Genomic DNA, 18064 nt, shown 5'->3' on the forward strand with positions numbered 1-18064 from the left:
TTACGTAATAACGCATAACGTTATATACTATTACGTAATAACGTATACCGTTATATAGTATTACGTAATAACGTATAACGTCATATACTAGTACGCAATAACGTATAACGTTACATACTATTACCTTATATCGTATAACGTTATATACTATTACGTAATGACGTATAACGTTATATCCTATTACGTAATAACGTATATCGTTATATAGTATTACCTTATGATGTATAACGTTTTGTAGTATTACGCTATAACGTATAACGTTATATACTACTAAGTACTAACGTATAACGTTATATACTATTACCTTATAACGTATAACATTATATACTATTACGTAATGACGTATAACGTTATATACTATTACGTAATGTTGTATCATGTTATGTAGTATTACCCTATAACGTATAACGTTATATACTACTACGTACTGACGTATAACGTTATATCCTATTACGTAGTAACGTGTAACGTTATATACTATTACCTTATAACGCATAACGTTATATACCATTACCTTATAACGTATAACGTATAACGTTATATCCTATTACGTACTAACGTATAACGTTATATACTACTAAGTAATAACGTATAACGTTAAATACTATTACGTAATGACGTATAACGTTATATACTATTACGTACTGTCGTATAACGTTATATACTACTAAGTAATGACGTATAACGTTAAATACTATTACGTAATGACGTATAACGTTATATACTATTACGTAATGACGTGTAACGTTATATCCCATTACGTAATAACGTATAACGTTGTATCCTATTACGTAATAACGCATAACGTTATATGATATTACCTTATAACGTATAACGTTATATACTATTACGTAATGACGTATAACGTTATATCCTATTACGTAATAACGTATAACGTCATATACTAGTACGCAATAACGTATAACGTTACATACTATTACCTTATATCGTATAACGTTATATACTATTACGTAATGACGTATAACGTTATATCCTATTACGTAATAACGTATATCGTTATATAGTATTACCTTATGATGTTTAACGTTTTGTAGTATTACGCTATAACGTATAACGTTATATACTACTAAGTACTAACGTATAACGTTATATACTATTACCTCATAATGTATAACGTTATATACTATTACGTAATGACGTATAACGTTATATACTATTACGAAATGACGTATAACGTTATATCCTATTACGTAATAACGTATAACGTTATATACTATTACGTCATGACGTATGACGTTATATCCTATTGCGTAATAACGTATAACGTTATGTACTATTACGTAATGACGTATAACGATATATCCTATTACGTAATAATGTGTAACGTTATATACTATAACCTTATAACGTATAACGTTATATGCTATTACGTAATAACGCATAACGTTATATAATAATACCTTATAACGTATAACGTTATATAGTATTACGTAATGACGTATAACGTTATATCCTATTACGTAATAACGTATACCGTTATATAGTATTACGTAATAACGTACAACGTCATATACTATTACGTAATGACGTATTACGTTATATACTATTACGTAATGACGTATAACGTTATATACTATTACGTAATGACGTATAACGTTATATACTATTACGTAATGACGCATAACGTTATATCCTACTACGTAATAACGTATACCGTTATATAGTTTTACGTAATAAAATATAACGTCATATACTGTTTACGTAATGACGTATAACGTTATATACTATTACGTAATGACGTATAACGTTATATCCCATTACGTAATAACGTATAACGTTGTATCCTATTACGTAATAACGCATAACGTTATATGATATTACCTTATAACGTATAACGTTATATACTACTAAGTAATAACGTATAACGTTAAATACTATTACGTAATGACGTATAACGTTATATACTATTACGTACTGTCGTATAACGTTATATACTACTAAGTAATGACGTATAACGTTAAATACTATTACGTAATGACGTATAACATGATATACTATTACGTACTGTCGTATAACGTTATATGCTATTACGTACTGTCGTATACCGTTTTATAATATTACCTTATAACGTATAACGTTATATGCTATTACGTAATGACGTATACCGTTATATAGTATTACGTAGTAACGTGTAACGTTATATACTATTACCTTATAACGCATAACGTTATATACTATTACCTTATAACGTATAACGTATAACGTTATATCCTATTACGTACTAACGTATAACGTTATATACTACTAAGTAATAACGTATAACGTTAAATACTATTACGTAATGACGTATAACGTTATATACTATTACGTACTGTCGTGTAACGTTATATACTACTAAGTAATGACGTATAACGTTAAATACTATTACGTAATGACGTATAACGTTATATACTATTACGTAATGACGTGTAACGTTATATCCCATTACGTAATAACGTATAACGTTGTATCCTATTACGTAATAACGCATAACGTTATATGATATTACCTTATAACGTATAACGTTATATACTATTACGTAATGACGTATAACGTTATATCCTATTACGTAATAACGTATAACGTCATATACTAGTACGCAATAACGTATAACGTTACATACTATTACCTTATATCGTATAACGTTATATACTATTACGTAATGACGTATAACGTTATATCCTATTACGTAATAACGTATATCGTTATATAGTATTACCTTATGATGTTTAACGTTTTGTAGTATTACGCTATAACGTATAACGTTATATACTACTAAGTACTAACGTATAACGTTATATACTATTACCTCATAATGTATAACGTTATATACTATTACGTAATGACGTATAACGTTATATACTATTACGTAATGACGTATAACGTTATATACTATTACGTAATGACGTAGAACGTTATATCCTATTACGTAATAACGTATAACGTCATATACTATTACCTTATAACGTAATGACGTATAACGTTATATCATATTACGTAATAACGTATATCGTTATATACTATTACCTTATAACGTATAACGTTATATCCTATTACGTACTAACGTATAACGTTATATACTATTACGAAATGACGTATAACGTTATATCCTATTACGTAATAACGTATAACGTTATATACTATTACGTCATGACGTATGACGTTATATCCTATTGCGTAATAACGTATAACGTTATGTACTATTACGTAATGACGTATAACGATATATCCTATTACGTAATAATGTGTAACGTTATATACTATAACCTTATAACGTATAACGTTATATGCTATTACGTAATAACGCATAACGTTATATAATAATACCTTATAACGTATAACGTTATATAGTATTACGTAATGACGTATAACGTTATATCCTATTACGTAATAACGTATACCGTTATATAGTATTACGTAATAACGTACAACGTCATATAATATTACGTAATGACGCATAACGTTATATCCTATTACGTACTAACGTATAACGTTATATACTATTACGTAATGACGTATAACGTTATATCCTATTACGTAATAACGTATAACGTCATATACTATTACCTTATAACGTAATGACGTATAACGTTATATCCTATTACGTAATAACGTATAGCGTTATGTACTATTACGTAATGACGTATAACGATATATCCTATTACGTAATAACGTGTAACGTTATATAATATTACCTTATAACGTATAACGTTATATAGTATTACGTAATGACGTATAACGTTATATCCTATTACGTAATAACGTATACCGTTATATAGTATTACGTAATAACGTACAACGTCATATACTATTACGTAATGACGTATTACGTTATATACTATTACGTAATGACGCATAACGTTATATCCTACTACGTAATAACGTATAACGTTATATCCTATTACGCACTAACGTATAACGTTATATACCATTACGTAATGACGTATAACGTTATATCATATTACGTACTAACGTATAACGTTATATACTATTACGTAATGACGTATAACGTTATATCCTATTACGTAATAACGTCATATACTATTATCTTATAACGTAATGACGTATAACGTTATATCCTATTACGTAATAACGTATAGCGTTATGTACTATTACGTAATGACGTATAACGATATATCCTATTACGTAATAACGTGTAACGTTATATAATATTACCTTATAACGTATAACGTTATATAGTATTACGTAATGACGTATAACGTTATATCCTATTACGTAATAACGTATACCGTTATATAGTATTACGTAATAACGTACAACGTCATATACTATTACGTAATGACGTATTACGTTATATACTATTACGTAATGACGTATAACGTCATATACTATTACGTAATGACGTATAACGTTATATCCTATTGCGTAATAACGTATAACGTTATGTACTATTACGTAATGACGTATAACGATATATCCTATTACGTAATAACGTGTAACGTTATATACTATTACCTTATAACGTATAACGTTATATGCTATTACGTAATAACGCATAACGTTATATAATATTACCTTATAACGTATAACGTTATATAGTATTACGTAATGACGTATAACGTTATATCCTATTACGTAATAACGTATACCGTTATATAGTATTACGTAATAACGTACAACGTCATATACTATTACGTAATGACGTATAACGTTATATACTATTACGTAATGACGTATAACGTTATATACTATTACGTACTGTCGTATAACGTTATATGCTATTACGTACTATCGTATAACGTTATATACTATTACATAATAACGCATAACGTTATATACTACTAAGTAATAACGTATAACGTTAAATACTATTACGTAATGACGTATAACGTTATATACTATTACGTACTGTCGTATAACGTTATATACTACTAAGTAATGACGTATAACGTTAAATACTATTACGTAATGACGTATAACATGATATACTATTACGTACTGTCGTATAACGTTATATGCTATTACGTACTGTCGTATACCGTTTTATAATATTACCTTATAACGTATAACGTTATCTACTACTACGTAATGACGTATAACGTTATATACTATTACGTAGTAACGTGTAACGTTATATACTATTACCTTATAACGCATAACGTTATATACTATTACCTTATAACGTATAACGTATAACGTTATATCCTATTACGTACTAACGTATAACGTTATATACTACTAAGTAATGACGTATAACGTTAAATACTATTACGTAATGACGTATAACGTTATATACTATTGCGTACTGTCGTATAACGTTATATGCTATTACGTACTGTCGTATAACGTTTTATAATATTACCTTATAACGCATAACGTTATATACTATTACGTAATGACGTACAACGTTATATCCTATTACGTAATAACGTATATCGTTATATAGTATTACGTAATAACGTATAACGTCATATACTATTACCTTATAACGTATAACGTTATATCCTATTACGTAATGACGTATAACGTTATATCCTATTACGTAATAACGTATAGCGTTATATACTATTACCGTATAACGTATAACGTTTTGTAGTATTACGCTATAACGTATAACGTTATATACTACTAAGTACTAACGTATAACGTTATATAATATTACCGTATAACGTATGACGTTATATACTATTACGTAATGACGTATAACGTTATATAATATTACGTAATGACGTATAACGTTATATACTATTACGTAATGACGTATAACGTTATATACTATTACGTAATGATGTATAACGTTATGTAGTATTACCCTATAACGTATAACGTTATATACTACTACGTCCTGACCTATAACGTTATATCCTATTACGTAGTAACGTGTAACGTTATATACTATTACCTTATAACGCATAACGTTATATACTATTACCTTATAACGTATAACGTATAACGTTATATCCTATTACGTACTAACGTATAACGTGATATACTACTACGTAATGACGTATAACGTTATATACTATTACGTAATGACGTATAACGTTATATACTATTACGTAATGACGTATAACGTTATATACTATTCCGTAATGACGTATAACCTTATATCCTATTACCTAATAACGTATACCGTTATATAGTATTACGTAATAACGTATAACGTTATATACTAGTACGTAATGACGTATTACGTTATATACTATTACGTAATGACGTATAACGTTATATACTATTACGTAATGACGTATAACGTTATATCCTATTACGTAATAACGTATACCGTTATATAGTATTACGTAATAACGTACAACGTCATATACTATTACGTAATAACGTATAACGTTATGTACTATCACGTAATGACGTATAACGATATATCCTATTACGTAATGACGTATTACGTTATATACTATTACGTAATGACGTATAACGTTATATACTATTACCTAATAACGTATACCGTTATATAGTATTACGTAATAACGTATAACGTTATATACTAGTACGTAATGACGTATTACGTTATATACTATTACGTAATGACGTATAACGTTTTATAATATTACCCTATAACGTATAACGTTATATACTATTACGTAATGACGTATAACGTTATATCCGATTACGTACTAACGTATAACGTTATATACTATTACGTAATGACGTATAACGTTATATACTATTCCGTAATGACGTATAACCTTATATCCTATTACCTAATAACGTATACCGTTATATAGTATTACGTAATAACGTATAACGTTATATACTAGTACGTAATGACGTATTACGTTATATACTATTACGTAATGACGTATAACGTTATATACTATTACGTAATGACGTATAACGTTATATCCTATTACGTAATAACGTATACCGTTATATAGTATTACGTAATAACGTACAACGTCATATACTATTACGTAATAACGTATAACGTTATGTACTATCACGTAATGACGTATAACGATATATCCTATTACGTAATGACGTATTACGTTATATACTATTACGTAATGACGTATAACGTTATATACTATTACGTAATGACGTATAACGTTATATCCTATTACGTAATAACGTATATCGTTATATAGTATTACCTTATGACGTATAACGTTTTGTAGTACTACGCTATAACGTATAACGTTATATACTACTAAGTACTAACGTATAACGTTATATACTATTACCGTATAACGTATAACGTTATATACTATTACGTAATGACGTATTACGTTATATACTATTACGTAATGATGTATAACGTTATATACTATTACCTAATAACGTATACCGTTATATAGTATTACGTAATAACGTATAACGTTATATACTAGTACGTAATGACGTATTACGTTATATACTATTACGTAATGACGTATAACGTTTTATAATATTACCCTATAACGTATAACGTTATATACTATTACGTAATGACGTATAACGTTATATCCTATTACGTACTAACGTATAACGTTATATACTATTACGTAATGACGTATAACGTTATATACTATTCCGTAATGACGTATAACCTTATATCCTATTACCTAATAACGTATACCGTTATATAGTATTACGTAATAACGTATAACGTTATATACTAGTACGTAATGACGTATTACGTTATATACTATTACGTAATGACGTATAACGTTATATACTATTACGTAATGACGTATAACGTTATATCCTATTACGTAATAACGTATACCGTTATATAGTAATACGTAATAACGTACAACGTCATATACTATTACGTAATAACGTATAACGTTATGTACTATCACGTAATGACGTATAACGATATATCCTATTACGTAATGACGTATTACGTTATATACTATTACGTAATGACGTATAACGTTATATACTATTACGTAATGACGTATAACGTTATATCCTATTACGTAATAACGTATATCGTTATATAGTATTACCTTATGACGTATAACGTTTTGTAGTATTACGCTATAACGTATAACGTTATATACTACTAAGTACTAACGTATAACGTTATATGCTATTACCGTATAACGTATAACGTTATATACTATTACGTAATGACGTATAACGTTATATAATATTACGTAATGACGTATAACGTTATATACTATTACGTAATGACGTATAACGTTATATACTATTACGTAATGATGTATAACGTTATGTAGTATTACCCCATTACGTATAACGTTATATACTACTACGTACTGACGTATAACGTTATATCCTATTACGTAGTAACGCGTAACGTTATATACTATTACCTTATGACGCATAACGTTATATACTATTACCTTATAACGTATAACGTTATATACTATTACGTATTGACGTATAACATTATATCCTATTACGTAATAATGTATACCGTAATATAGTATTACGTAATAACATATAACGTCATATACTATTACGTAATGACATATTACGTCATATACTATTACTTAATGACATATAACGTTATATCCCATTACGTAATAACGTATAACGTTATATCCTATTACGTAATAACGCATAACGTTATATAATATTACCTTATAACGTATAACGTTATATACTATTACGTAATGACGTATAACGTTATATCCTATGACGTATTATCGTATAACATTATATACTAATACGTAATGACGTATAACGTTATATCCTATTACGTAGTAACGTGTAACGTTATATACTATTACCTTATAACGCATAACGTTATATACTATTACGTAATGAGGTATAACGTTATATGCTATTACGTACAGTCGTATTACGTTATATACTATTACGTAATAACGCATAACGTTATATACTACTATGTAATAACGTATACCGTTATATAGTATTACGTAATAACGTATAACGTTATATACTAGTACGTAATAACGTATAACGTTACATACTATTACCTTATAACGTATTACGTTATATACTATTACGTAATGACGTATAACGTTATATAATATTACGTAATGACGTATAACGTTATATACTATTACGTAATGACGTATAACGTTATATACTATTACGTAATGTTGTATCATGTTATGTAGTATTACCCTATAACGTATAACGTTATATACTACTACGTACTGACGTATAACGTTATATCCTATTACGTAGTAACGTGTAACGTTATATACTATTACCTTATAACGCATAACGTTATATACTATTACCTTATAACGTATAACGTTATATACTATTACGTAATAACGTATACCGTTATATAGTATTACGTAATAACGTATAACGTCATATACTAGTACGTAATAACGTATATCGTTATATACTATTACCTTATAACGTATAACGTTATATAATATTACGTTATGACGTATAACGTTATATCCTATTACGTAATAACGTATATCGTTATATAGTATTACGTAATAACGTGTAACGTCATATACTATTACCTTATAACGTATAACGTTATATTCTATTACGTAATGACGTATAACGTTATATCCTATTACGTAATAACGTATAGCGTTATATACTATTACCCTATAACGTATAACGTTATATACTACTACGTCCTGACCTATAACGTTATATCCTATTACGTAGTAACGTGTAACGTTATATACTATTACCTTATAACGCATAACGTTATATACTATTACCTTATAACGTATAACGTATAACGTTATATCCTATTACGTACTAACGTATAACGTGATATACTACTACGTAATGACGTATAACGTTAAATACTATTACGTAATGACGTATAACGTTATATACTATTACGTACTGTCGTATAACGTTATATGCTATTACGTACTGTCGTATAACGTTTTATAATATTACCTTATAACGTATAACATTATATGCTATTACGTAATGACGTATACCGTTATATAGTATTACGTAATAACGTATAACGTCATATACTATTACCTTATAACGTATAACGTTATATCCTATTACGTAATGACGTATAACGTTATGTACTATTACGTAATGACGTATAACGATATATCCTATTACGTTATAACGTGTAACGTTATATCCTATTACGTAATAACGTATAACGTTATGTACTATTACGTAATGACGTATAACGATATATCCTATTACGTAATAACGTGTAACGTTATATACTATTACCTTATAACGTATAACGTTATATCCTATTACGTAATAACGCATAACGCTATATCCTATTACGTAATAACGTATAACGTTATGTACTATTACGTAATAACGTATAACGTTATGTACTATTACGTAATGACGTATAACGATATATCCTATTACGCAATAACGTGTAACGTTATATACTATTACCTTATAACGTATAACGTTATATCCTATTACGTAATAACGCATAACGTTATATAATATTACCTTATAACGTATAACGTTATATACTATTACGTAATGACGCATAACGTTATATCCTATTACGTAATAACGTATAACGTTATATACTATTACGTCATGACGCATAACGTTATATCCTATTACGTAATAACGTATAACGTTATGTACTATTACGTAATGACGCATAACGATATATCCTATTACGTAATAACGTGTAACGTTATATACTATTACCTTATAACGTATAACGTTATATGCTATTACGTAATAACGCATAACGTTATATAATATTACCTTATAACGTATAACGTTATATAGTATTAAGTAATGACGTATAACGTTATATCCTATTACGTAATAACGTATACCGTTATATAGTATTACGTAATAACGTACAACGTCATATACTATTACGTAATAACGTATAACGTTATATACTATTACGTAATGACGCATAACGTTATATCCTATTACGTAATAACGTATAACGTTATATACTATTACGTCATGACGCATAACGTTATATCCTATTACGTAATAACGTATAACGTTATGTACTATTACGTAATGACGCATAACGATATATCCTATTACGTAATAACGTGTAACGTTATATACTATTACCTTATAACGTATAACGTTATATGCTATTACGTAATAACGCATAACGTTATATAATATTACCTTATAACGTATATCGTTATATAGTATTACCTTATGACGTATAACGTTTTGTAGTATTACGCTATAACGTATAACGTTATATACTACTAAGTACTAACGTATAACGTTATATACTATTACCGTATAACGTATAACGTTATATACTATTACGTAATGACGTATAACGTTATATAATATTACGTAATGACGTATAACGTTATATACTATTACGTAATGACGTATAACGTTATATACTATTACGTAATGATGTATAACGTTATGTAGTATTACCCCATTACGTATAACGTTATATACTACTACGTACTGACGTATAACGTTATATCCTATTACGTAGTAACGCGTAACGTTATATACTATTACCTTATGACGCATAACGTTATATACTATTACGTATTGACGTATAACATTATATCCTATTACGTAATAATGTATACCGTAATATAGTATTACGTAATAACATATAACGTCATATACTATTACGTAATGACATATTACGTCATATACTATTACTTAATGACATATAACGTTATATCCCATTACGTAATAACGTATAACGTTATATCCTATTACGTAATAACGCATAACGTTATATAATATTACCTTATAACGTATAACGTTATATACTATTACGTAATGACGTATAACGTTATATCCTATGACGTATTATCGTATAACATTATATGCTATTACGTAATGACGTATAACGTTATATCCTATTACGTAGTAACGTGTAACGTTATATACTATTACCTTATAACGCATAACGTTATATACTATTACGTAATGACGTATAACGTTATATACTATTTCGTAATGTTGTATCATGTTATGTAGTATTACCCTGTAACGTATAACGTTATATACTACTACGTACTGACGTATAACGTTATATCCTATTACGTAGTAACGTGTAACGTTATATACTATTACCTTATAACGCATAACGTTATATACTATTATCTTATAACGTATAACGTATAACGTTATATCCTATTACGTACTAACGTATAACGTTATATACTACAAAGTAATGACGTATAACGTTAAATACTATTACGTAATGACGTATAACGTTATATACTATTACGTACTGTCGTATAACGTTATATGCTATTACGTACTGTCGTATAACGTTTTATAATATTACCTTATAACGTATAACATTATATGCTATTACGTAATGACGTATACCGTTATATAGTATTACGTAATAACGTATAACGTCATATACTATTACCTTATAACGTATAACGTTATATCCTATTACGTAATGACGTATAACGTTATGTACTATTACGTAATGACGTATAACGATATATCCTATTACGTTATAACGTGTAACGTTATATCCTATTACGTAATAACGTATAACGTTATGTACTATTACGTAATGACGTATAACGATGTATCCTATTACGTAATAACGTGTAACGTTATATACTATTACCTTATAACGTATAACGTTATATCCTATTACGTAATAACGCATAACGTTATATCCTATTACGTAATAACGTATAACGTTATGTATTATTACGTAATGACGTATAACGATATATCCTATTACGTAATAACGTGTAACGTTATATACTATTACCTTATAACGTATAACGTTATATCCTATTACGTAATAACGCATAACGTTATATAATATTACCTTATAACGTATAACGTTATATACTATTACGTAATGACGTATAACCTTATATCCTATTACCTAATAACGTATACCGTTATATAGTATTACGTAATAACGTATAACGTTATATACTAGTACGTAATAACGTATAACGTTACATACTATTACCTTATAACGTATAACGTTATATACTATTACGTAATGACGTATAACGTTATATCCTATTACGTAATAACGTATAACGTTATATACTATTACGTCATGACGTATAACGTTATATCCTATTACGTAATAACGTATAACGTTATGTACTATTACGTAATGACGTATAACGATATATCCTATTACGCAATAACGTGTAACGTTATATACTATTACCTTATAACGTATAACGTTATATCCTATTACGTAATAACGCATAACGTTATATAATATTACCTTATAACGTATAACGTTATATACTATTACGTAATGACGCATAACGTTATATCCTATTACGTAATAACGTATAACGTTATATACTATTACGTCATGACGCATAACGTTATATCCTATTACGTAATAACGTATAACGTTATGTACTATTACGTAATGACGCATAACGATATATCCTATTACGTAATAACGTGTAACGTTATATACTATTACCTTATAACGTATAACGTTATATGCTATTACGTAATAACGCATAACGTTATATAATATTACCTTATAACGTATAACGTTATATAGTATTAAGTAATGACGTATAACGTTATATCCTATTACGTAATAACGTATACCGTTATATAGTATTACGTAATAACGTACAACGTCATATACTATTACGTAATAACGTATAACGTTATATACTATTACGTAATGACGCATAACGTTATATCCTATTACGTAATAACGTATAACGTTATATACTATTACGTCATGACGCATAACGTTATATCCTATTACGTAATAACGTATAACGTTATGTACTATTACGTAATGACGCATAACGATATATCCTATTACGTAATAACGTGTAACGTTATATACTATTACCTTATAACGTATAACGTTATATGCTATTACGTAATAACGCATAACGTTATATAATATTACCTTATAACGTATATCGTTATATAGTATTACCTTATGACGTATAACGTTTTGTAGTATTACGCTATAACGTATAACGTTATATACTACTAAGTACTAACGTATAACGTTATATACTAATACCGTATAACGTATAACGTTATATACTATTACGTAATGACGTATAACGTTATATAATATTACGTAATGACGTATAACGTTATATACTATTACGTAATGACGTATAACGTTATATACTATTACGTAATGATGTATAACGTTATGTAGTATTACCCCATTACGTATAACGTTATATACTACTACGTACTGACGTATAACGTTATATCCTATTACGTAGTAACGCGTAACGTTATATACTATTACCTTATGACGCATAACGTTATATACTATTACCTTATAACGTATAACGTTATATACTATTACGTATTGACGTATAACATTATATCCTATTACGTAATAATGTATACCGTAATATAGTATTACGTAATAACATATAACGTCATATACTATTACGTAATGACATATTACGTCATATACTATTACTTAATGACATATAACGTTATATCCCATTACGTAATAACGTATAACGTTATATCCTATTACGTAATAACGCATAACGTTATATAATATTACCTTATAACGTATAACGTTATATACTATTACGTAATGACGTATAACGTTATATCCTATGACGTATTATCGTATAACATTATATGCTATTACGTAATGACGTATAACGTTATATCCTATTACGTAGTAACGTGTAACGTTATATACTATTACCTTATAACGCATAACGTTATATACTATTACGTAATGACGTATAACGTTATATACTATTTCGTAATGTTGTATCATGTTATGTAGTATTACCCTGTAACGTATAACGTTATATACTACTACGTACTGACGTATAACGTTATATCCTATTACGTAGTAACGTGTAACGTTATATACTAATACCTTATAACGCATAACGTTATATACTATTATCTTATAACGTATAACGTATAACGTTATATCCTATTACGTACTAACGTATAACGTTATATACTACAAAGTAATGACGTATAACGTTAAATACTATTACGTAATGACGTATAACGTTATATACTATTACGTACTGTCGTATAACGTTATATGCTATTACGTACTGTCGTATAACGTTTTATAATATTACCTTATAACGTAGAACGTTATATGCTATTACGTAATGACGTATACCGTTATATAGTATTACGTAATAACGTATAACGTCATATACTATTACCTTATAACGTATAACGTTATATCCTATTACCTAATGACGTATAACGTTATATCCTATTACGTAATAACGTATAGCGTTATATACTATTATCTTATAACGTATAACGTTATATCCTATTTCGTACTAACGTATAACGTTATATACTATTACGTAATGACGTATAACGTTATATACTATTACGTAATAACGTATACCGTTATGTAGTATTACCCTATAACGTATAACGTTATATACTACTACGTCCTGACGTATAACGTTATATCCTATTACGTAGTAACGTGTAACGTTATATACTATTACCTTATAACGCATAACGTTATATACTATTATCTTATAACGTATAACGTATAACGTTATATCCTATTACGTACTAACGTATAATGTTATATACTACTACGTAATTACGTATAACGTTAAATACTATTACGTAATGACATATTACGTCATATACTATTACGTGATGACGTATAACGTTATATCCCATTACGTAATAACGTATAACGTTATATTCTATTACGTAATAACGCATAACGTTATATAATATTACCTTATAACGTATAACGTTATATACTATTACGTAATGACGTATAACGTTATATCCTATTACGTAATAACGTATAACGTTATATACTATTACGTCATGACGTATAACGTTATTTCCTATTACGTAATAACGTATAACGTTATGTACTATTACGTAATGACGTATAACGATATATCCTATTACGTAATAACGTGTAACGTTATATATTATTACCTTATAACGTATAACGTTATATGCTATTACGTAATAACGCATAACGTTATATAATATTACCTTATAACGTATAACGTTATATACTATTACGTAATGACGTATAACGTTATATCCTATTACGTAATAACGTATACCGTTATATAGTATTACGTAATAACGTACAACGTCATATACTATTACGTAATGACGTATTACGTTATATACTACTACGTAATGACGTATAACGTTATATACTATTACATAATAACGCATAACGTTATATACAAATTACCTTATAACGTATAACGTTCTATACTATTACGTAATGAGGTATAACGTTATATCCTATCACGTAATAACGTATATCGTTATATAGTATTACCTTATGACGTATAACGTTATGTAGTATTACCCTATAACGTATAACGTTATATACTACTACGTACTAACGTATAACGTTACATACTATTACGTAATGACGTATAACGTTATATAATATTACGTAATGACGTATAACGTTATATACTATTACGTAATGACGTATAACGTTATATACTATTACGTAATGATGTATATCGTTATGTAGTATTACCCTATAACGTATAACGTTATATACTACTACGTCCTGACCTATAACGTTATATCCTATTACGTAGTAACGTGTAACGTTATATACTATTACCTTATAACGCATAACATTATATACTATTACCTTATAACGTATAACGTATAACGTTATATCCTATTACGTACTAACGTATAACGTGATATACTACTACGTAATGACGTATAACGTTAAATACTATTACGTAATGACGTATAACGTTATATACTATTACGTACTGTCGTATAACGTTATATGCTATTACGTACTGTCGTATAACGTTTTATAATATTACCTTATAACGTATAACATTATATGCTATTACGTAATGACGTATACCGTTATATAGTATTACGTAATAACGTATAACGTCATATACTATTACCTTATAACGTATAACGTTATATCCTATTACGTAATGACGTATAACGTTATGTACTATTACGTAATGACGTAAAACGATATATCCTATTACGTTATAACGTGTAACGTTATATCCTATTACGTAATAACGTATAACGTTATGTACTATTACGTAATGACGTATAACGATATATCCTATTACGTAATAACGTGTAACGTTATATACTATTACCTTATAACGTATAACGTTATATCCTATTACGTAATAACGCATAACGTTATATCCTATTACGTAATAACGTATAACGTTATGTACTATTACGTAATGACGTATAACGTTATATCCTATTACGTAATAACGTATAGCGTTATATACTATTACCGTATAACGTATAACGTTTTGTAGTATTACGCTATAACGTATAACGTTATATACTACTAAGTACTAACGTATAACGTTATATACTATTACCGTATAACGTATGACGTTATATACTATTACGTAATGACGTATAACGTTATATAATATTACGTAATGACGTATAACGTTATATACTATTACGTAATGACGTATAACGTTATATACTATTACGTAATGATGTATAACGTTATGTAGTATTACCCTATAACGTATAACGTTATATACTACTACGTCCTGACCTATAACGTTATATCCTATTACGTAGTAACGTGTAACGTTATATACTATTACCTTATAACGCATTACGTTATATACTATTACCTTATAACGTATAACGTATAACGTTATATCCTATTACGTACTAACGTATAACGTGATATACTACTACGTAATGACGTATAACGTTAATTACTATTACGTAATGACGTATAACGTTATATACTATTACGTACTGTCGTATAACGTTATATGCTATTACGTACTGTCGTATAACGTTTTATAATATTACCTTATAACGTATAACATTATATGCTATTACGTAATGACGTATACCGTTATAATGTATTACGTAATAACGTATAACGTCATATACTATTACCTTATAACGTATAACGTTATATCCTATTACGTAATGACGTATAACGTTATGTACTATTACGTAATGACGTATAACGATATATCCTATTACGTAATAACGTGTAACGTTATATCCTATTACGTAATAACGTATAACGTTATGTACTATTACGTAATGACGTATAACGATGTATCCTATTACGTAATAACGTGTAACGTTATATACTATTACCTTATAACGTATAACGTCATATCCTATTACGTAATAACGCATAACGTTATATCCTATTACGTAATAACGTATAACGTTATGTACTATTACGTAATGACGTATGACGATATATCCTATTACGTAATAACGTGTAACGTTATATACTATTACG

The sequence above is a fragment of the Bombus pascuorum genome, chromosome 11 (assembly GCF_905332965.1).
Source record: "Bombus pascuorum chromosome 11, iyBomPasc1.1, whole genome shotgun sequence".
In the NCBI taxonomy this organism is placed as follows: Eukaryota; Metazoa; Arthropoda; class Insecta; order Hymenoptera; family Apidae; genus Bombus; species Bombus pascuorum.